At 48.4% G+C, this 23,958-nt stretch overlaps 1 protein-coding gene across 1 annotated transcript in view; it reads right to left on the bottom strand.

Annotated features, from left to right (window-relative positions):
• Nucleotides 1–16,749, bottom strand: part of ARID5A (AT-rich interaction domain 5A) — a 256,119-nt gene extending 239,370 nt beyond the window's left edge. Inside the window, exon 1 of the mRNA XM_078666996.1 lies at nucleotides 16,319–16,749. The gene's annotated coding sequence lies outside the window, so the exon portion shown is untranslated. The remainder of the gene's footprint in view (nucleotides 1–16,318) is intronic.
• Nucleotides 16,750–23,958: the final 7,209 nt, after the last annotated feature.

A 23,958-nucleotide genomic window follows, 5' to 3' on the forward strand; every position in this document is an offset into this window, starting at 1 on the left:
CCACAGAACCAGTTGCAAGTGTAGGATCATGTGCCCGTGAAAAATTTAAACAACTGGAAAAGCTCACAAAACGTGAGCAGTCTAAGTGGTGGGAGCATCGCTCTTTGAGTCGATATTTGGAGGTTAACCGCATTCCACGAGGATTAAGAGTTATCCTGGCTCCCAGCTATGAACAACCGGACCCTGAAATGTTAAGGGAATGGGCCGAGTTTAACCTGGATTCCTCTCGGAGGCTTGTGGAAATTTTGATTCGCTATGCAGAGTCTGATCGCAAAAAAATCCAAATACAAATTGATGAACTTAACAATGAGATAGATAAATTTGGTGCAGATATGATAGCGGAATGCACCAAACTTAGAGAGGAGATGTTGGTGCGGGTAGAAAAGGAGGAAGATATCATCAGGAGGAAACAATATAAGTTTCAAAGAGACAAAAATGACTATCTACAGGGGCGCATTTTCATGTTTGCGCGCAAGTATGCTGCAATTAAAGCAGCAAAACCCAATTTGTCTCAAGTGACCTCCGACAACCATCTAGCACTGTCCTCTAGGCTATCTAAAGCTCGTCTAATACAGAGTTAAGTTAAAAAATGGATAGTGGTTCAGAGTCAGAAGCAAGCGCAAATAGATCACAATTGGGGTTTACCCGGCTTACCCTGGCACAGGAACTGGACTGTGTTCGGCAGGACAGACGAGATACTCTACGTCCCAGGACAAAGCCGCAACCAAACGCAAAAACCTCAACCGCAGGCGGAGAGAGCGAAGAAAAGCAAACACAAGGTGCCAAACCAAAATGGAAAAAACAAAACAAAAAATGGAACAACAAAAAACAATAACTGGCGGGATAACAGCCCTGGATTGCGGTCTGTCAGTTATAAACCTAACCCCGACTAAACTATCGGATTCTGAATTGCACATTTTGTCGATGGGCTTATCTTTTTGCCCACCGAGTGACTTCAATTACGCTGGGACACGAATAGACTTGTTCAAATTCACGCGTAAATTGAAGTTAAGAAAACATTTTTCCAATAGTAAGTCACGAAAAGGGTATGAGAGGAATGACAACACTACAACTGGTTTGGGATTGGCAGTTAATGATGCACCTCTTTTGCAAGATTTGGATGCAGTTAGATTGGAACAATCAGTCTCACAAAGTTTGCAGGACATACCTATTACCAATGTGAGTAGTCAATCCAAGTTCAAACCGCGTTCAACCTTCACACCTCTAATGACATTTGATAACATCGACATTTTTCATGAGACAACAACCAAGGAGATCAAAGATCTATATGTTAAGACATTCAAAATCAACAAGCACAAAAACAGGCAGAATCAGTTGTATTCAGATCTCGTGAGGAAAATCCAAAAAGATGGCAACATGATTGTCCGTCAATCGGACAAGGGTGGCAATGTCGTTTTGTGGCCGAGAAGTTTGTATCTGGAGGAAGCACTCCAGCAACTGAACGATAGCAACTGCTACAAACATTGTGACGTGGGAGTGGTCAGGAAAGCACAATCTGAGTTTTATTCCTTGCTGATGGGTTGGCGATCATCAGGTCTTATCAGCATGGATGAATTAAATTCTTGAAAAATGATCACCCTGTCACCCCAGTCCTTTACCTCATCCCCAAAGTCCACAAAGACGCTATCAAGCCTCCGGGGAGACCCATTATGTCAGCATGTGGGGGTTTGTTGGAAAAAACTACAATCTATGTGGACTCTTTTTTACAGGAGTACGTCTGTGGACTTCCATCTTATATCCAGGACTCGAGCGATTTTCTAAGGAAGATCAAGGACATCAAATGGAGTCCGGAATACTTGTTGATCACATTAGACGTTACATCACTGTATACCAGCATAGTTCATGTGGATGGGGTATGGGCAGTCCAATTTTATCTGGGGGAAAGACCGATTGAACTCTTAGAACATAACAAAATGCTTGTTTCTATGATTAGCTTCTGTCTACACAACAACTACTTTATGTTCCATAACCAACATTACCAGCAGGTGAGGGGTGTCGCCATGGGGACCTGTTTCTGTCCCAGTTATGCCTGTTTGCATATGGGCTACTGGGAGAGGCAGGTCCTCTTTGGCGAACACCGTGACATCTGCATGAGGAACATCGTACGATGGTACAGATACATCGATGATGTTTTTCTAATATGGCAGGGGACACAGACAGAAGCTACCCAGTTCATCGATAAGCTAAATTGTAACAATTACAACTTGGCTTTCACCTCAGAAATCAGTCAAAGTAAAGCCCACTTTTTGGATATCACCATCGAGATTAATGAGGGCCATCTAGAAACAACTTTGTACAGGAAACCCGCTGCTGGCAACACGGTGCTTCATGCTAAGAGCCATCATCCACCTCATCTGATAAGGAGCATCCCCTATGGGGAGATGCTCAGAATCAGACGGGTGTGTAGCACGGAGACCCAATGCAAGCATGTTCAAGAGGCAAGTCAGAAAAGGTTCCTGGCTAGGGGATATAGTGAAAGTATTTTAGATGCTGCAATGAAGAAAGCTAATTCTATATCCAGGGATGTTGCCCTTATTCACAAGAGGATTCAGAAACCCACTAATGATGTCGATAAACAACCTACTAGATTGATCTAGATTGATCAGGCAGCATGGGGCGTTAAGAAAGATCGTGAATAAACACTGGGATCTAATAAGATTTGATCCAGTAATTGGAGAACGTATGCCTAAAAAACCTGCAATCACATACAGGGAGGCATATTCTTTACAGGTTGCTTTAGTGAAATCTAGCCCTGAAGTGATTGCACCCAAGAACTGGCTTGCAGGTAGCAAAGGTTTCAGGAAATGCTCCAGTTTTAAGGCATGCTTACACGGAGTGAGCAAAACTGAATATACCACTCCATTTTCATTGACGCCTCGTAAAATCATGAAGCAGCTAACCTGTAAAAGTGAGTACGTGGTATATGTGCTGGAGTGCCCGTGTGGCCTGCGTTATGTTGGGAGTACCAAACTGCAGGTTCACAAGAGGGTGCTCCAGCACATAAGAGCTATCAATACCAACGATACCACGTACCCTGTCGCCAGGCATTTTAAGTAGTGTCACAGTAACAACAGTGCACTCCTTAGATATTTTGCAATTGACACAGTGGGTCCCCTGAGAAGAGGTGGAGACAGGGAAAGTATCCTCAGATCATTAGAGACAAAATACATTATTGAGTTAAACAGCAAGTCTCCTTGGGGATTGAACTCCACTGAAGATCTTCATACGTGTCTTTAACAACTTAAATCATAAAGTACTATTGATTTCTGCTAATCTGTATATTCAACTACAGCAAACATCTTTGTATGCTTGATATAGGTCAGGTTATCACTATTTAGTATGCACGTCCCAAATTACCTGTTGTATAAAAGAAAGTATTTCTTGGCAGGATGGGTCGTAACTTGCCTACACTAAACTCTGGTTCTTGTTGGATAGTAAGATAATAACATCTTTGTGTAGGTTGGGATCAGCCTACAATCTCAAAAAATATTATTTGTATATTTTTTGTAACAATTGTTTTAATTTTTGCACATTTGCCATTGTTACTTCATTAATCATCATGCATGAAATTGGACATTATATAGGTGACTATTCGGAATGTTTTCTCATTGACTTAGGCATTTTTTGAGTAACTTACATTTGCTTTACCGTATTTATACAGTGATTAGTGAACGTATGAAGTTCATATAGGTTGGAGAGAAACTAGTGATGGTAATTGTTCTTTCCATCATTTGAGTAATTTGATTATCCAGTTAACAAGCTTGTGCTATTCCGAAAAATATCTCTTGGTAATGACGGTTTAACCTGGCATTTTTTCGTGTCTTAAAATTACAAATGAGATGAATTATAACAGGTTTCAATTGGAAATGCACAAGTCACTTTTAACTAAATGAATTGTTACAAATGTTGGGGATTATCCCGGGAGATGTAGCAATTAAGTCTGTCTTCTATATTAATTTTTGAAGACTAGCCTGTGTCCAATCGAATGTTGTACAATTTGAGCACTTGCACTTTAAATTCAGATCGCGCTCTCCATGTGTCATGTGACCAAGGCCTCTGTGTAGGCCGAAACGTTATGCTGACGAAGGTGCCGATTAAATAAGAAAACTCACCTGAATTTTGGGTCTCGTGTTCTTTGCTGCAGCGGCGTCCAGGAGTTTGTGGAAGTGCCCTCCAGTGTTGAGCGTTTTGACAATATATATATATATATATATATATATATATAACCACAAGCAGCAGGCAAGGAAAATTGACACAGCAAGTGAAGAGATTAATGGGGCAACCACATTGGCGGCGAGATGGTAGGGAACAGTCATGGCATTGCTAAAAGACTCCGCTGGGACACAATGAATTGAAGCAAATGTTGCAATGTGGGATATTGAGGCCGTCTGTTCCCTGAGAAACACACCCCTGATAAAGGAAATGCTGCTAATTAGAGTTGTCATAAGCCCCACCAATAGGTAAAGACATTGTTGTTTTTAAAGAAACTCCACGCTGTGTTCATAATATGGATTTATTTGTACTGATGAAGGCCGATGTCGAAATGCATTTACTGAAAATAAATCTCACCTGAATTCCCGAGAGTGCTCCAAAGATTCGTAGCATAGTTGTGTGTAACACTGACAGACCCATTCCCCGTCCGGAGGCACCAGCTGTGAATTCAATGGTGCAGGTGAAGCGAGTAATTGAGATATATATATATATATATATATATATATATACATTATCTACTGGCGGTCGCCAGTAGATAGTTATAGTTAGGACCTAGTTTCCATAGGAAAAGCATTTTTTCTTTTCCCAATAACTTTGGTGCTGGTTGACGAATCTTTGCAAAATTTTCAAAACTAGTGGGGCGCTCTGGTCAGCTCCTGTCTTGAATGTTTCGGGGTGATTCACTAAGCGGGGTCCGAGAAAAAAGGGGGGTCCCAAAATGTGTTTTCTCCATGTTATTTTCCATGGGAAAATTTAGACACGGCTACAGCCCGAACTGCTGAACGGAATTACACCAAATTTGGAAAAAAGGTAGCCCTTGGTTCAGAAAGAGACCTTTTTGTTAAATGGTGTAAATCCGTTCAGTAGTTCCTGAGAAATAAAAAAAAAGAGGTTGGAAAAACAATTTCCCATAGGAAACTTTAGACACGGCTACAGCTCGAACTGCTGAACGGAATTACATCAAATTTGGCAAAAAGGTAGTGCTAGGTTCAGAAAGCGTCCTTTTTTAGGTCTCGCGTACGCAGCACGCCTGCGCTGCTTAGGAAAAGACCTTTAGCCATCCATTCTGTTTTGCTGACAAAAACGTGCAAGCATTGCATTACTTTCAATGGCAATGCGTGCACGTTTGGTGATTCCCTTGCGGTAGCGAGCTTTGAAAGCATTTGCTTGCTCGCTCCTGCAAGGGAAACAGGCGCAGGCCCCCTCCTCTCGCCCCTCCCCCTGCTGCCTCTTTTCAGCGAGAGCCGCGCATGCTTGTTTTCTTGGCAGGGGCTTTTCGGGCCAGGAGCTGCACATTCTTTGAGGGGGTATGCTTTGCTAAACGTGGGTTACGAACTACATATCCGGGGGATATACCAGAATGCCTTAAGACAAGAACTGGACTACTCGGTGGGGGCTGTTCTTCAGGTCCCTTGAATGCTTTGTTCCCGAGTAGTGTTCGTTTCCCTTTTCCACCGACCTAATTCACGTTACCTTTGAACCTGGTGCAGGCCTAGCAGGGTTAAAGTGGCTGTGCCCAGGTGTCGTCACCCACCTCCAGCCCACTGCGCTGTCCCTCTTCCTGCCTTCTTACCGCCTCTCCAGGGGATGCACACCTTACTCGCTGGGCCTGTTGAGTACGTGTTGTGGCTGTAGCCCTCCGGTGGCCCCCTATGGTCTAGTCAGGCTATCAGCGTGGGCGACGGCCACAGGGGTGGAGGTCTCCCTCGGGTCTTGCGTTGCCCTCTACTGTCTGGGCGTCTGGTCGCTTCTCTGACTCTGGTGCCGCGCCCACCGCTTCCTAGACCCTCGCCTGCCAGCCGAAGACGCCTGCCAAAAGTACGCACAGTGCGACCGCTGCAAGGCCTCAGGTACTGCGCTGCTTCCTTTGCACTGCCAGACCTCACTGGGTCCCTGTCTCCCTAGTGGCTGCGGCGTTCGCAATCTGCTCCCTGTCGCTATGTAAGCAGGGTGTTGCCGCTCACCTGCGGCCCCGATGGCCTTGCGCCCGCACCGCAGGGCCCCACTCAACAATGGCGGTGGGTGTTCATGTTCATCGGCACAGCCTCCGATTCAGGAGTGTGTGCCTCGGCCCCTCTCGACTTCCATTCCAGCTCTCTGCTATCGGCTGCTCTGCGGACCCCTCCTCGAGGTCCCAGCTCTCCGCCCCAACAAAGCCACCGCCCCGGATTGCCCTCGACAGCCGATAGCTCTAGCCGATGTACTGCGGGCCTGGGTGGCCGCGCCGTGTGTTGCATCTTTTCCGGCTCCCCGCCGGAGTGCTCTGTCGCAGGCGGCGGCTCGGTAGGCCTCGTGCCCATTATATCCTCGCTGGGATCGGCTCTGGGCTCTCTGTTCTACCAGGTGGCCCCTGCACTCTGTGGGCTGCTCCCCGTCAACCAACGGCGCCTATGTGCTCGCGGCCATACCGTCACAATCGCTGCTGATCATTGGGTGGGCCTCAGTTTCAGCAGGCCCAGAGAGACGCTCGACCGCCATTTTCTGCCACGACCTCACAGGGGGTCCGAGCTCCCTTTCTGCTCTCGGTGGGCTTTCAATGCTGTGCTTCCCTGCTCCGCAGATGCCGGCAGCAAAAGCGGGTGCCCCTCTGCTCGATGCAGTGTTTTGAAGGGGAAAAATGCGTTGATTTGGGCCGGATTGGGCTTCAGGAGCGGGGAGAATAAGGGAGACACGTCCTACCCGCTGGCAATCTTGGCCACGCCCCCAGAAGTTATTCTTTTAATAGTCATTTTCAGCTAAATAAATATTTCATTAACAGGTTGATAAATATATGTAAAGGCCAATGCTTCCAAGCAAAACAAGGTACCAGGAAACTAAATTACTTGTTGTGCTTTAGTACTCCCATCATAAGGAATAATATTGCAGATTTCACATTCGTGGCAGAGAACCGAAATAGTGGCAGGATAAGATCTGTTAAACTCCTAAACAAATGAATATCTGGGACAACAGCTCTTATAGAACCCGACTGAGTATTTAGAATATGTAACTCCAGTGATGTGGAGAAAGGATTAACTTGCACCTCTGGTTACTGTTGATTACCATGAGAGGAGATGGCTGGTTGAAAGAAAAAACTTGTACTGGTTATTCTAGAAATGGCTGCTGGTTCAAAAATAGTTGCAACATTAGTAAAGAGCAACATAGATCAAGTCAGAAAAATAGAAAGCCCAGAAAGAATTTCTGTTTTGCAGGAAAATAATTGTTCTCTGGTCCAAAGGAATAAGAAGAAATGGTGTTATTCTACTTGAGTAGTCAGTGATCACCTTACACAAGAGGTTACATTTCTAGGTCTTCCTTGAGATAGCACATGCGCTTTCACATTAGACTTTCTGTTTACTCAAAAGGTCTTGGAGCCTGCCCTTTGCTTACCATTCGTTGTCTTCAATGTCACTTATTTGCTAGCTACATATCCGACCCAATACACGTTACCTTTGAACCTCAGCACAGTTACAATATGCTTTCTACTGCGCCTCAAGCTACCCCATTCCTCCTAGCTCCGTGGATTCTCCCGCCGCTGTTACTGTGGCGCAGTCTGACGCGGTCGCCCTAGTGACGGACGCAGTTTTGCTCTCAAGCATAATAAATACATTTTATATTTTCGGTGGACAGGGGTGTGAGGGCTCTAGAAGTTCTCCGATCGGACTCCTGAGATACTGATGATCCCTCATACATCTTACCTTGCGCCAAGTTTAACATTCACATTACTTATAAGTATAGTTTAGTTGTTATTTACCCTTCATTACAATGCTACAATTGTTATTAGATACAAATAAATGCCATTGCCGTTACCCCTAGGGGACTCTCTCACCAATGCTCCCATCTGCCGGCGGTCTCTTGCTGCTCTGTACCTTAATATTTACCCACCTCCAGTCGGACACACTTCTGCCTCAAATGCTGCAAAATGCTTTGTATCAGAATCGTAACTGCTCTGTCCCTACCCAATTGGTGTGCACCTTCGCCACAACACGTACACACCCGTTCTTAAACAACAGTAGCATATCCAATTTGTATATCGGGCCTTCCATCTACCGGTGAATTCTTGCTACTTTGCACATTAGTTATGCAGTCCAAGACGCTGCACTAACTAAAAGGACATGTTCATTTACAGTCCCAGCAACACCAGTACCACAAGCACAGGGAAAACGGCTCCGCTGCACAGTAAGCACAACTCCTACAAGTCGACCCCCCACGGGTCCTCCAGTCACTTTAGGCCATTACGCGAAGCTTTGCCTCCTTACCTACTGCTCCCCTTAAAATCAACTCCCGCCAGGCGCTAAAAATCAGCTCACCTCAATCCCAGTTATAACAGTGCAAGCTCACCACCATATTACACCTACATCCCCAAATTCTTTCAGTCCGCCGCCGCTCTACAAACCTCACCAAAATAAACAAATATGCCACATACCACTCAACTCCCCCGCAAATATGTTCGCTCTACAAATTCTTTACAGGCTAACTCCTGGCCCCTCAATCACCCCCCCAAAAGCTCCCTGCTACCCGCTACCCATAACCTTATCAACACCTACAAAGCCTTTCCAAAAGCCTAACAGCATCTCCTGCTTACTCCATAGCCCTAGCTGCATACCCCCATCAGGCCCCATTCCATGCGCCTCATCTTAAACTCACCATAAACAAGCATTGGCATAGCCAATAGGTCTCGACTTTGGGACCTTTTAAGTGTTTAGCCATGCAACAGTTGATGTTGTTGCACCAAGAATATTGTGCTTGATAACTTAACACTTATAAGGTCCCAAAGGCGAGACCTATTGGCTGTGTCAGTGCGTGTTTTAAATGGTGTAAATCCGTTCAGTAGTTGCTGAGGAAATGAAAAAATTAAAGTTTCGATATCTAGAGGCGCAGTGGATCCACAGACCCCCCCGACCACGAGCTTTATTCTAATTGGCTGTCAACACTCCAAACCAGGAAGTGTTGGCAGCCATTTTGTGCCTTGGTAGCTGAGGCACAAGAAAACAGAACAAAAAAGGTGACAAATAACAAAAAGGGGCAGGGTAGAAACACCGTGACCACCTAGACTTGCTCAGGGGGTCCTACAGGAACCCCCAGGGCCCAAAAAGCATTTTTTCCAACATAAACCGGTTGAATTTGCGCTGGGTGCGCGAATCGGCCCAGAAAAAAAAAAAAAAAAAAACGAAGCGTGGTCTCCAGCGCTATGTTGTATTGAAGCCCCCGGGTGGGCCAAGTCCCGGAGGCAGTGAAAAAAATGTGTGGGGGGGCCCCAATCCCCCCCACACTGCCCCAGGGACTGCCACCTCCCCGGAGCAAGATTATTAAGTTGCGGGCGGGCACGCAGCCCCGGGGACCGCCAACCCCAGGGCTTCTTTTTTAATGCGTGGGGAGGCCTCCTCCGAGCCCCCCCCACATGCCCCGGGGACCGCCAACTCCCCGGGGCACTAATATTCAAATGTGGGGGTCTGTTACAGACCGCGAGCCCCGGGGACCACTGCCTCCCCGGGGCTATGCATTAGGTGAGAGAGGGGCCATGCGGCTCCCCTCCTGGAGCCCTCCATGGCCCTGGGGACCGCCACACCCCAGGGCCGGCTCCTGCAGTGTCATGGGGTGGCCACCCCCGGGACACTGCTGTTTGCAATGACAGGGCGGGAGCCGAGTGGCTTCCACCCTGTCATTGCAAACTGAAACCTGCTCTCGCTTCAATGAAGCAAAGCAGATTGCTTTTCCACACGGGGAGCTGCATGTTAGCAGCGCCCCATGTGGAAAAGCAATGCCGGCTCCTGCAGGTCGCTGGGAGCCGGCAGGACCGTGGGGGCATTTGGGCTCCCCTCACGGTCCCCAACGGATAGGGCCTGCCCCGGGGGATGGGATCTCCGGGGTCAGAAGTGGCCCAGGAGGGGGGGCACACAACCCCCTCCCCTAAAAATGTTTGTTTTTTAAAAAACAAAAAGGAAAGGTCGGCCCTGAGGGATGGTCTCCCCGGGCATACGGAGGGGGGCCGGATTTTTTTAAAAGGGAAAAAAAGAGCAGGCCCTGGGGGATGGGGTCCCCGGGGCCACAATTAATGTAAAAGAAGGGGGGCCACACAGCCCCCCTTGTAAAATAAATAAATAAATAAATAAAACCGGCATCACGGTTAGGCCTCGCCCCCTCCCTGCAGCCCCGGGCACATTGTAACTAGGGGGATTAAGTCCCCTTCAATACTGAGGGTCCCTGGGGGCGAACTAGCCCACCAGGTACCTCCAGTATGCTCCAGGGAGCTGCGTTGCAGAGAGGTGTTCAGAGGCCACACCCCTATTTACACCTCTCTGCAACACACCTCTGTGGCACTTAATGGAGGTAGCTGGTGGGCTAGTTGGCCCTCAGGGACCCTCAGGACTCAATGGGAATTAATCCCCGAATTTAAAACGTGCCAGAGGGCGCGTTTCCACAGTGGTGCAGGGTGGCGGAGGGGCCGGCGGGGCCTGATATAGCAAGTGTGCAAACGCAGCCCTGGCACATTGTAAATTGGGGGATTAAGTCCCTTCCATCCTGAGGGTCCCTGGGGGCGAACTAGCCCACTAGGTACCTCCAATATGCGCCAGGCAGCTGCTTTGCAGAGAGGTGTTCAGAGGCTACGCCCCTTTTTACACCTCTCTGCAACACAGCTCTGTGGCGCTTACTAGAGGTAGCAGGTGGGCTAATTGGCCCCCAGGGACCCTCAGGACTCAAGGAGATTTAATTCTCCAATTTACAACGCTCCAGGGGGCGCGTTTCACAGTGGTGCAGGGAGGGGGCGTGGCCTGATGTGACAAGTGTGCAAATGACCTGTGGCGCATTTTAAGTTGGAGGATTAAGTCCCCTTGAATCCTGAGGGTTCCTGGGGGCCAACTGGCACCCCAGGTACCTCCAGTAAGCGCCACAGGGCTGCGTTGCAGAGAGGTGGTCCAGGCCACGCCCATTTTTACACCTCTCTGGAACGCAGCTCCAGCTCGTATAAAACCATAGAAATTCGGCCGTTATAGTTAGTAGACCTAAATATAACTTGCGCCCCCGCAATGCACTGCTGATGACATCACATATTACATCACTCATGACTTGCTCAGTGACATCACTGATGATATCTCAAATTACATCACTGATGACATCATCCATGTGATCATCTGATGCACCTCCTCATACCCTAATAAAACCTTTCATACACCCACTCTAAAATACAGACCACCAATATCGAAACCATAGACAGACCAATAGCAGTTAGTACATACCTGCTCAGTGTTTCATACATCTACACACACATCCACCCACTAACCCATACAGTCACTCATACACACAGTCATTAATCTATACAGCCACTGATATATCCACTCATAAACCCATATAGACACTCACACACTGCCACTCACCCAAAGAGTTACTCATACACCTGGTCAGTCATGCAAACAAACTATCACACACCCATTTCCTTGCTTATACAGTCATACACACACCACCACACTTATTTATAGAGATACTAACACATACTTACTCTCTTAAACAATCCCTCATAGAAACACACAAACACTCATCCATACAGATACTCTTGCAATCACTCACTCTCACATATAGTCATTATATACTCCAACACTCACATATTCTGCTTTAAAACATGTAGTTACTCACACATGCACCACTGAGACATCCATTTACTCACCAACACACCCATACACACACTCACCCACCCATACAGGTGTTTCCATATGCACTCTTGAACCTATACACCCAGTGAAACAACCACTCACATATCTATGCACAGAGTCACACACCCTCGCCACCCACCCACAAAGACACTCAGGCACCCATACAGATACTCAGACAACCTATAAATAACCCATATAGACACTCATGTAGCTACTCACCAAGCCATGCAGCTGCTTACACACTAACTAACAGATTAATAAAGACATTCACAGAGTTTAGTCTCTAACCCAGGCATTCAGTAAGACACATTTACTCACTCACTTATATTGTGAGTCACAGACCTACTAAATCATCCATTCAGACACTCATGCACCCACTCGTACTTCAATACACCTTGGTATATATATATATATATATATATATATATAATATATATATATATATATATATATATCTTTCTCTTTCATGGAAGGAGTGGAGTGGACATATATATATATATATATATATATTCCAACACAGTCAGCTTTGTAGAGCCAAAGACAGAGAGCACGCAGGTATCCTTCCAAAGATGTTTATTGTAGACCCCTCACCCCTCCCCCCCCGACAGACACGTTTTGCCTTACAGGTTAGTAAAAAAAAAATATATATATATATATATATATATAAAACATATTTTTATACTTTATAGAAAAACACAGTCACTGGATGATGTCATTAGTGATGTCATTTGAGATAACTATAATGGCCGAATTTCTATGGTTTTATACGAGTGAAATCTTCAACTAACTATAAAGTACCTGAAACCTATGGTTTTTTCAGTGAATATATATATATATATATATATATATATATATATATATATATATATATATATAGAGAGAGAGAGAGAGAGAGTGTGATGAGGGTAAGTATATATAGGTAAGTACACATTTTCGGTATACAGCCTTTACAACAAAACTTTTACAACGAACTACCATTACAACGCAACTTTTACAACGCAAACCATTACAACGCATAGCGCTGGGGGGCGCTCTAGGATAGGGAATAGGTTAATTTACTATCCAATAACCTTTCCTACTATCCACGGGGACTGGAGTTGGAGTAGTAAATTAAACTATTCACTATCCAGCACCCAAAAGCATTATGCGTTGTAATGGTATGCGTTGTAAAACTTGCGATGTAAAGGTAGGCGTTGTAAAAGTATGCGTTGTAACGTCATACATCCCACATTTTCTATTCTTAACTTCACATTTCTAGGAAGTCATCAGGATACGCACATTCTGTGTGCCACATATGAGGTGGCGAACAATCAGTGCAATCTGAGACCTCCCCTTGCTAGGGTGGAAAGTGGGTTCCAAGGATCCTAGGCATTCTCCTGCAGGTGGATACAGTAAAGTGCTGCACCTGCCTGCAATGAGATGCCTTTCTCTTAATAAACAGAGCCAAGTCCACCTCTAGTTAAACCTAGGCCTGCTGTTTCTAACCACAGCTTTTTCCTTTACTATGTGCTCTCCTCAGCACGGATGCGAACTGTCAGCTCTCTTACTTGCCCTGAGGAAAGTGCATATTTTATATAATTGGGCACACTGTCTGGGTCTGCTCACGAAGAGTGCATCTTGGTATGTATGGACAATGGGCTCTATACGTAACTCAGGCCCAAGTACCGGATTTCCTGTCCTTCATGCAAGGGAGTACTGCATGCAAAATTGCAGCCTGCATTGTGCGAAGGGTGAAAACTAGTGTATCTGATTTAGTAAGAGTCGCTTGCCAATAACATCATCAGCAGTACTTTTGCTGAATCTGGCTGCAGTGTGTCACACAGAACCTTGCATTGTGGCACAAAGGTGCGACTCCACTGTCTAATGTAGGCTTTGAACTGTAAGTACACCCTTCATGCCAATTTCCTACATATAAGCACCAGCACAGGTGTAAGATATTTAAAATGTGTTGTTTACAATAAAGCACACGTTACATGTAGGTATATCAGGAAATATATATTCTTGACCCAGTGCGTTAGCCTGCTTTTCTTTGGCATTAGGATTTTGGACAAAGCTAGATCAAACTATTTTAATAATTCTATCTTTGCTCCGAAACCTAAGGTTTTTGTGGTGGACCACCTCAGATATAATCTCCTGCATACATTAGCATATACAGAGACAGCTTCCTACATAGGGATATTGTGCAAATGGGTTTGGGCACAGCGCGATGGGCAACTTTCAGTGCTAAATAACTTTTACCAGTGTAAGCTGATCCATTGCTGTTGTTTGCTGCGGTTTGTGATATTTTGTGGCACTTGCAGCACTTAGCATTGTGAGAGTGCCCGAAAAACCCTTAGTAAATCTGCCCCCACAAGATGATTAAAGTTGACTCTGGTCCTATAAAGAACATAATTGTATATAGCGCAGCCCAGATACTTTGCTTCAAGTAGCCTTACACCTTGTGTTGTCTATGGTTGTGGCCATCTGTGTTAAAACCAGTATCTCAGCTGTGTACAAAACAGACCCCATATGTGTAGAGCAGTCCTTTACAGTGCACAGCGAAGGCCCTTGGGAATACATTTGCTAAACTTTCACGCAACGTAGGGCAGCAAGTAAAATTTCTGGTTGTGTTGCATGAAAGGGAGAGGGCAGAAATGCTCCATATGTACAAAGATGTGGAGCACTTCTGCTCTCTCCTTGCGCTGGTGCACTGTGTGCTGCCTAGCACCAACGCCGGCACCTTTGCACCATGGTAAAGGGTGTCTGCACTAAAGTCAGGTTTGTTTTCATCTTCCTGCACAAAAATGATCCTTAGAGTCGTTACCTCTTTCCCCATGTGCTGCAGCACACCAGGAGGGAAGAAATAAAAAGGAGAAATAAAGAAATTTCTCCTCATTACACCTCACTTGGGAAGGAATAGCATTTTGTCACATTTTCAGGTTTAAAAGTCTTTGTAAATCTGGGAATACGCCAAATTCCATGGGTGGATTCATGGGAAAGCCTCCCAAGTTAAAATGTAAAGTAATGCAGCAGAAGCAGCAGTGGCAGCTGATAAAAACTAAAAGTTGTAGGGCCGGTGGAGGAGGAAGTGCAGGAGGGGGAACATGGGGGGCTCATCATTTTTAAAAAAGGAACTTACCTGAAGCTGACAGCCGCCTCCTTTGTCCTAGTGGACCTCTGTGTTCTTCCTGGTCCCAGCAGACACTGGAACAGCATCACAGACTCCCTGTGCAATCACCGTGCTGAGCTGTGTGGCAGTTGGACTTAGAGGGCTGGCTTGATGCTCCGTTCAGGACAGGGAGTCTGTGCTGTTTCTCCAACCTGGCTGTTCATTACAGCACACTTGGACAAACCTAAGTGCACATGTGTTTTTGGGCGGCCTAATATGGCCATCCAAACACACATGAGCTCTTAGTGCACAAACCAGTCCTCCTCCCCCCATCTTATGGCCCTGGCTCCTTCCCTCCCTATGCACAAGGCCGGACTGGCCGAAGCGGGCACCGGACATTTCTCCGGTGGGCCGCCATGGTTGGGGGCCGGTTTTGGGCCAATGGGGGCCGATTTTGTTACAGGGCCGTTTTTGTAGCATAGCTGAAATATCGGCTGATGTACCGAAATCGGCCAAAACGGGTCCTGGAAAACAGCTCGACCGCACCCTGAACCCCCGTGGGGCGCGGCCGAGCACTTTGCCAGGGCCGGTTTTGGTTCCCAGTCCAGCTCTGCTTATGCACGCTGGCTCAGTAAGCAGGAGAGAAAAAAAAGATGATAGAATATCGTTTAATTTTTCACCTGCTGGCTGTGAGCCAGTGGGGCGATGCTCCTCCGCCACTGCGTCCAAAGCAGCTGAATTCATTTCGTTACAAAGCCACGCATGCCATGGCCTCGCAAATCGGGCCTTGTGTGCCTTTGTAAATTTTATTGAAGGCTTTGTGTTGTCCTTGCGTCAAGCACTATGGGCCAGATGTGCAGAGCAGTGCATACAGAGCTCTCTGCAGTGCACAGCGAATATACCAGTTGTGCGTACAGCAGCCCTCAGGTATGCATAGTGCAGGACCGTGCTGTGAATGCGGCAGCCTTCTGCTGTGCATAGCGATGTCCCGAACTGTGCATGAAGCAGCGCTGTCTTATGAAAAGCAAATACGATATCTGCACATTCAAGGGTTCTTGCAAATGCAGCAGAGCAGCCCAGCTGCACAAAGGGCAGTACCCTATCCGGGAACACAGAAGCCGCCCAACTGAGGATAACGGGACGCATTCAGATTGTTCCTTTTCCACCCTCACCCCTTTGCTGTGCGCGGAACAACCTCCTTCTCTGCGTAGAACATCTCAGTTATGCACAGGGCAGCGCCACCTGATTCTATACACACAAGATTTACCGCCATTCCCCCCAATCCCCCTCACATCCCCAGGCTCTGGATAGAGCCGGTCTTAACCCTGCTGAGATGTAAATGTCTCCTGGACTGACAGCAGCCCATACTTACCCATCACTGTTGGCTGCCTCTCCTGGGCGTCTCCTGCTTCTGGAGACTGATGACCTCTGGTGCCACAGCTAGATCCGCCCTGACTCGGGGATCTCCCTTTCCCCCAGTCAGTTCCTCCTCTCCTGTCCTAGGCCGTCTCTCTTCTATCCCAGTCTCACGGAGTCTTACACCCCTCTGACTCTCTGACCCTGCTCTCTCCCTCTGCCACTGTCTTTGTTCCTCTTGTCTTATTAGGACCCCTGCTGTCTCCTCAAACCCCCTCTCACTGCTGTCTGCTCAGTGCCCCTGTCTGCTCGTTGCCTCTATTCGTTTGTGCCCTCCGTGCCTCTGTTTAGTTCTAGTGCCCTTGGTGACTCTGTTCCTCTCCTGTGCCCTCAGTCCTCTGTCCTGTTCTGTCTCCTTGATGCCTCTGCCCTCTCCTATCTCTTCTGTGCTTCTACTTCTTCAGTGCTACTGTCCCCTTTACCTCCTCAGTGCCCCTGTCCCCTCTGCCTCCGCAGTGCCCCTGTCCCCTCTGCCTCTTCAGTGCTCATGTCCCCTTTACCTCCTCAGTGCCCCTGTCCCCTCTGCCTCCGCAGTGCCCCTGTCCCCTCTGCCTCTTCAGTGCTCCTGTCCCTTCTGCCTCTTCAGTGCTCCTGTCCCTTCTGCCTCTTCAGTGCTCCTGTCCCCTCTGCCTCTTCAGTGCCCCTGTCCCCTCTGCCTCTTCAGTGCCCATGTCCCCTCTGCCTCTTCAGGGCTCCTGTCCCCTCTGCCTCTTCAGTGCCCCTGTCCCCTCTGCCTCTTCAGTGCCCCTGTCCCCTCTGCCTCTTCAGTGCTCCTGTCCCCTCTGCCTCTTCAGTGCTCCTGTCCCCTCTGCCTCCTCAGTGCCCCTGTCCCATCTGCCTCTTCAGTGCTCCTGTCCCCTCTGCCTCCTCAGTGCCCCTGTCCCATCTGCCTCTTCAGTGCTCCTGTCCCCTCTGCCTCTTCAGTGCTCCTGTCCCCTCTAACTCCTCAGTGGCCCTGTCCCCTCTGCCTCCTCAGTGCTCCTGTCCCCTCTGCCTCCTCAGTGCCCCTGCCCCCTCTGCCTCTTCAGTGCTCCTGTCCCCTCTGCCTCTTCAGTGCCCCTGTCCCCTCTACCTCCTCAGTGGCCCTGTCCCCTCTGCCTCCTCAGTGCCCCTGTCCCCTCGAACTCTTCAGTGCTCCTGTCCCCTCTGCCACTTCAGTACCCCTGTCCCTTCTGCCTCTTCAGTGCCCCTGTCCCCTCTGCCTCTTCAGTGCCCTTGTCCCTTCTGCCTCTTCAGTGCTCCTGTCCCCTCTGCCTCTTCAGTGCTCCTGTCCCCTCTGCCTCTTCAGTGCTCCTGTCCCCTCTGCCTCCTCAGTGCTCCTGTCCCCTCTGCCTCTTCAGTGCCCCTGTCCCCTCTGCCTCTTCAGTGTTTCTGTCCCCTCTGCCTCCTCAGTGCCCCTGTCCCCTCTGCCTCTTCAGTGCTCATGTCCCCTCTGCCTCTTCAGTGCTCCTGTCCCCTCTGCCTCTTCAGTGCTCATGTCCCCTTTACCTCCTCAGTGCCCCTGTCCCCTCTGCCTCCGCAGTGCCCCTGTCCCCTCTGCCTCTTCAGTGCTCCTGTCCCTTCTGCCTCTTCAGTGCTCCTGTCCCTTCTGCCTCTTCAGTGCTCCTGTCCCCTCTGCCTCTTCAGTGCCCCTGTCCCCTCTGCCTCTTCAGTGCCCATGTCCCCTCTGCCTCTTCAGGGCTCCTGTCCCCTCTGCCTCTTCAGTGCCCCTGTCCCCTCTGCCTCTTCAGTGCCCCTGTCCCCTCTGCCTCTTCAGTGCCCCTGTCCCCTCTGCCTCTTCAGTGCTCCTGTCCCCTCTGCCTCCTCAGTGCCCCTGTCCCATCTGCCTCTTCAGTGCTCCTGTCCCCTCTGCCTCCTCAGTGCCCCTGTCCCATCTGCCTCTTCAGTGCTCCTGTCCCCTCTGCCTCTTCAGTGCTCCTGTCCCCTCTACCTCCTCAGTGGCCATGTCCCCTCTGCCTCCTCAGTGCTCCTGTCCCCTCTGCCTCCTCAGTGCCCCTGCCCCCTCTGCCTCTTCAGTGCTCCTGTCCCCTCTGCCTCTTCAGTGCCCCTGTCCCCTCTACCTCCTCAGTGGCCCTGTCCCCTCTGCCTCCTCAGTGCCCCTGTCCCCTCGAACTCTTCAGTGCTCCTGTCCCCTCTGCCACTTCAGTACCCCTGTCCCCTCGGCCTCTTCAGTGCCCCTGTCCCCTCTGCCTCTTCAGTGCCCCTGTCCCCTCTGCCTCCTCAGTGCCCCTGTCCCCTCTGCCTCTTCAGTGCTCCTGTCCCTTCTGCCTCTTCAGTGCCCCTGTCCCTTCTGCCTCTTCAGTGCCCCTGTCCCCTCTGCCTCTTCAGTGCCCTTGTCCCTTCTGCCTCTTCAGTGCTCCTGTCCCCTCTGCCTCTTCAGTGCTCCTGTCCCCTCTGCCTCCTCAGTGCTCCTGTCCCCTCTGCCTCTTCAGTGCCCCTGTCCCCTCTGCCTCTTCAGTGCTCCTGTCCCCTCTGCCTCCTCAGTGCCCCTGTCCCTTCTGCCTCTTCAGTGCCCCTGCCCCCTCTGCCTCCTCAGTGCCCCTGTCCCCTCGGCCTCCTCAGTACCCCTGTCCCTCTTTTCTCTGCAGAGCTCTGTCTCCTTCTGTTTCTTCAGCGCTTCTGTCCCATCCTGTCCCCTCAGCGCCTCTTTCTTTTCTCTTGGCTCATCTAACTTCACCCCTCCCCCCCCATCCCCTACCCGGCAATCCACCTTCGTGCCTCTGCTGCCCCACATTTCTCAGAACGCACTGCCCGGGAGGGGTTTCCCCTGCACGTGGCCGAGCCTGGGATGGGAAGTGTTAGGCGGTCCAGGCATGAGTAATAAGGCCCCTACGTCAACGCTCTGTATTCGTCAGCACCTCCGACTCTGCTGTCCTCAGCAAAAGAACAGCACTGGGGCTGGAGAGGGGGAGGTGGGAGGAGGAAGAGGCGAGGGGTCTATCTTGGTTCAAGAGGTTGTATCTTGGGGTGACAAGGTCCTGTCGGGGAGGGGAGTGGCGCTGAAGTACTCTGCAGTCTTTGGTAGTGGTCTCTCCTCTTCGCCTCACTTGTCCCAGCGAACTGTCGTTTGCAAAGTTGAGTCAAGGCTTTTATTTTACTTCATTTTCCGATGGTAGTTGCGATCTAGCGTTCAAAGCGTTCCTGCAGCTGGCTAGGCATTTGGGCTCAGGTGCATAGAACACAGTAGTTATCACACTTATAAGGATGAATGCAGGTCCCGCCAGATGGTGGTCAAAGTAGCGAGAGGCGCAGCACCAAACATGAAAAGGGAAAAACTGTAGTCTTTATGAATGACATCAGAAACAACTACTTAAGTAGGCAACATGACAGAGACACAATCTTTTTTTTACTCAAGCATTCCAAAGGAGTAGTCTGTTACCCATCTGCAAGTGCCAAGCACTGAAAAAATGCAACACACACCCTCCCTAGCTGACATAAATAGAAATGACAAAGCAGGAGTGTCAGTCTAACTGTCTAAGTTTTTTCCAAGTTTGACAACTGTATTGCTTTTATGCTGCACTGTATCTGTATTTCAGAAACTGCTGGATGTGTGAAGGACTGCACCTTTTTAGGTCTTGCCTGAGGCAGCATGCCCTGTCGCTTGTGACAATCTTTTCTGCACAAAAAGAAAACTAAAAAGTGTTTAGAGGACACTCATTACTTAACATTAGTTGTCTTCATCAGCACTGTCATTTTTTTGCGTCTTATTGTCATCGCGTTCCATCATCGCATTCAGTTTCACTTTTCTTCAAGTGTTTTTCTCTTCAATGGAGCATGGACCAAGTACTGATTGATTTCTTTATAGGTGTCCTACCGCTGGGCAAGTTCAGATTGAGGTACTTTTTTTCTCTCCCTTTCATCCCGTTCCTTGTTGCTGTCATCCCTCCACCTCATAACTTGACGGCCCAGTCTCTTGTTGCCCCCATCCATCCCCCTCCCACCCGTTGCTTTTTGTATTGAAGTTCTTGTTTTCTTTTTGTGAAGCACTCAATGAGAATGCATGTTGTCCATCTCCCTCATGTGCTTCTTTACCACTATCCATGCTCCACGTTGATCTCTCTCTCCCATGTCCTTCATCCACCCGTCGCCCCTTCTGTCCTTCATTCCCATAGCCCACCATCTCTCTGTGTCCTTCACCTCCCATCCCACTGTGGGAATTTTGGATGGTCACCCCTCCACACAAACACATTTTGCCTCAGTGCTGAGGGTTATGAGTCTGAAAGTGCCCTGGAGCCTGCTGCACAGCCCCAGTACCAGTGCTCTCTCCCTAAAATGGATATGTGTGAACTGGTAACCCCAATTAGCAAAGACATTAACCCCCTTTTAAGTCCCTAGTATATGGTACCAGCGGTACCCGGGGCTTGGGTGTTAAAGGGGTCACCAGGGCATGCAGCACTGTTTGTGCCATCCTGAGTGGCCCAAGTGAACTACTGACAGCTGGCCTGCTACTGCACAACGCAGGACCAGTGTAAACGGCTCTAACTCAACTTTGCCTTCACCATGTGTGACAAAGTCAATGCATTATTTTTAATATATGCCAGTAACCTCCAAGGAAGGCCTACTAAGCCCAGATGGCACGGTGCATATACTAAAGGTGTGGATACATAAGTGCAAGCTTATATGTCCTATAGTGGCCTTTACCATTAAAGGAAACTATAAGTGATAGACAGTCCATAGGATAACATGGCCTGACACCTGGCAAACCCGAGGTTGGCAGTTCCATTATGGTACCACCTACATATGCCTGCTTGGTATCAAACAACTTGCCTCCTCAACCCTGACATGAATCTTGTGTCGAGGATGATGAGGCATGCATCCAGGTGGCTTTCTTAGAGGTTGCCCACCTGGTTGCCAGAGCCCTTCCTGTGCTATGACTGCCAGCTTGTACTTGCTGCCACCAAGACAGGCATCTGACCCCTTGCCAGGAGCTGTGAACTCTCCTAGGAGTCAGAAACAAAGGCCTGGACAGGGAGGAGGAGAGCACACCTCCCTCCCTGTCAGAAGAATTAGTGAAGTGGTAGAGGTGTGGCGCACCGGCCAGGGTGCCTGACTTCGGACCACAGGGTTTATGGTTTGAAACCCCGCACCGGCGGCATGTTAGCCCAGCACCATGTGACTCTGGGCAATAGCTCGCTTAATCTTCCCGACGGCCCCCAGCGCCGGGACACCTCTCCGGAGGTAGCTGTGCGCTTTACAAATGCTGGTATTTATTATTAATTATTTAAGTGCACATGAAGGCAGTGAGCTTCCTAGGCGGCACCACCTGTAATATGCAACCAGGCTGCCTCCCAAAGGAAGAACCAGCCCCCCGCCCTGCCCCCAGGCACATATGCACCTGGGAAAGTGGGAAAATTAGGTTTTTGGAAGGTGTACTCCCCCTGGAGGCTAGCCACACCTCTATGGTGGGCTACCTGGTTTATACATCTGAGGATGACGTCTGCCATTTTAAAAAGTGGTAGAATAGAGGGTTCTAGGTAGAAAAAGTGACCTACACCCCCAGATGTGGTCACTTCAGGGGCGAATTAGCCACTGGGGCTAGTAGCCCATTGGCCACTTGCACCCACACCCCAAAATCTAGGATTTAGGGACTGCCCCTGACACCATAACCACAGTTCTGATCTGACTTGTAACAAGGAAAAAAGAAGAGACCCGTATCTGCAACAAAAGGAGTTGCACCTGTGACAACCTTCTTGGAACTGTACTACCATGGCTTGTCCTGGACCAAAGCTCCATTCCCCGCAGGCAGGGGGACCTCTTTGAGAGCCAAAAGCATCACCAGACTCCCATGGACTAGTGGCACTAGTCAGCTGCAACCGCAGGTAAAAACAACATACTGGAACCAAAGAATGGCTGGCCATTGGGCCCTCGGAGAGTTTGCCAAGACGTAGATATTCCAGTGCATTGTGGGAAACTTAGTCCTGCCCACCGAGAAGTTTTATGCAGCTACCGTGTTCCCCCGGAACTCTGGACGTCGAAATTACTTTCTGCTGTGCTTATCACTGCCAAGTCTTGTTGGTCGCCAGTTCAGCAACCACCCTCTTTACTCGACGTTGCACCTTGAGGGAACTCAGCAAAACCTTCATCCGATGTCAGCAGTGGCTTTGTTGTTGACTTTTTGCACCCTTTTCCCCACCAGTACAGTGTAAGCTGTAAAACCAGCTCTCACGCACCTCTCACTTCAGCACCAACGACAGCTAAGACCACTTTGCACCTGGCCTTCTTGAGACAGGTAAAATCAAACTCACTGTTGTGGCTTGGTCCTGTAACCTGCATCACCCTTACCCTCCTTGGCTTCCATGCAACTTGACCTGCAAGTGACCGATTGTCACTTGTGCTTTTTACTATTGACCACAATGTTAACGTTTTGCAGGACTGTTGTGCACTGATTTAATTTTTCTTCTAAAATCAATAACTCCAGTTACACTTATCCGATTTATAGCGTTTTGGTGTTAAAGCTATATAAAACTCTGCTTCATTTTTATAAATTGGTGTCGGATTTCTTTCGAGTCGTGTCAATTACTTATTGTCTATGTTAGTACTGTGAAATGCTTAACATATGTTCCTCTAGTAAAGCCTGACTGCTCTTTGCCACTCTGCCAGGACTGAGCTAAGGATTTATTATTGTGAATCCAAGGACTATCTTTGCGGTACTGTGAGAGTATTGCACAGTGAAGCCTGAACAGCATCACCACATAATACCCCACCTTCCTACATTGGTGTTACAGCGTGGGATCCTGCACTTGTGTTTCGCAGTACCACTTGGTCATGAGTGATTTTTGCATAAGAAATCCACTATTGACTTTAGACTCAAACATTTTTTTTCAGAATGCTTTCAATTTTTATATATTAGAATTCTAGAGCCTTGTGTAGACCTCTGTTCCAATAACACTTTAAAAAGGCTTAGGAAAGTTAGGAAAGGGTTTTAAAGTTTTTTTTAAATTTTAGAAATGTTCCAACTTCCAAGTAAAGAGTTAGGCACTATGGAGGCCAGTAAGTATCTTGATGGGCAGTCATCCCAGCCCTGTGGTTCAGTGATCTAAGGGTTTATTGCAAAGCAAGGGGCATTAGCTATAGAGTTGTAGTAAAAAGGAGGAACTTGAGAAAGCCCTCCGCTCTTATGAAAAGGAAAGACTAGAGAGGGATGGCCATTTTTCAGAAGAAGATCCTGAAGGGCGTGAGGCCCTAGCCCAAATTGATGATGATGGGGAAGAAGGAAGAAAGGAGACTAACCCTTCGAAAAAGAAGGGTCAAGATGGGCTTCAAGCCCAAAGATAATGGTGGCAGCAATTTTAATAGGGAGAAGGAGGACTCTTTTGACCCTAAGATCCTCAAAGGGACTGTCCCTAAGTTTAGTGACGCTGATGACATTGACAAATGTTTTGCAGCCTTTGAGAGGGCCTGCAAAATGAGAAGGATAGGTCACCAGCATAGGGTCTCTCTACTGTGGGAGCTGTTCTCAGTGAAGAGCAGAGATAGACTCCTGATCCTTAATGAGGATGTGCTGAGTGCTATCAGCATATGAAGGAGACCTTGATAGATGGAATTGGACTCACCACAGAAGAGTACAGATTGAAGTTTAGTGACACCCATAAAGGT

This window comes from Lissotriton helveticus, chromosome 11 (genome assembly GCF_964261635.1).
Source record: "Lissotriton helveticus chromosome 11, aLisHel1.1, whole genome shotgun sequence".
Taxonomy (NCBI): Eukaryota; Metazoa; Chordata; class Amphibia; order Caudata; family Salamandridae; genus Lissotriton; species Lissotriton helveticus.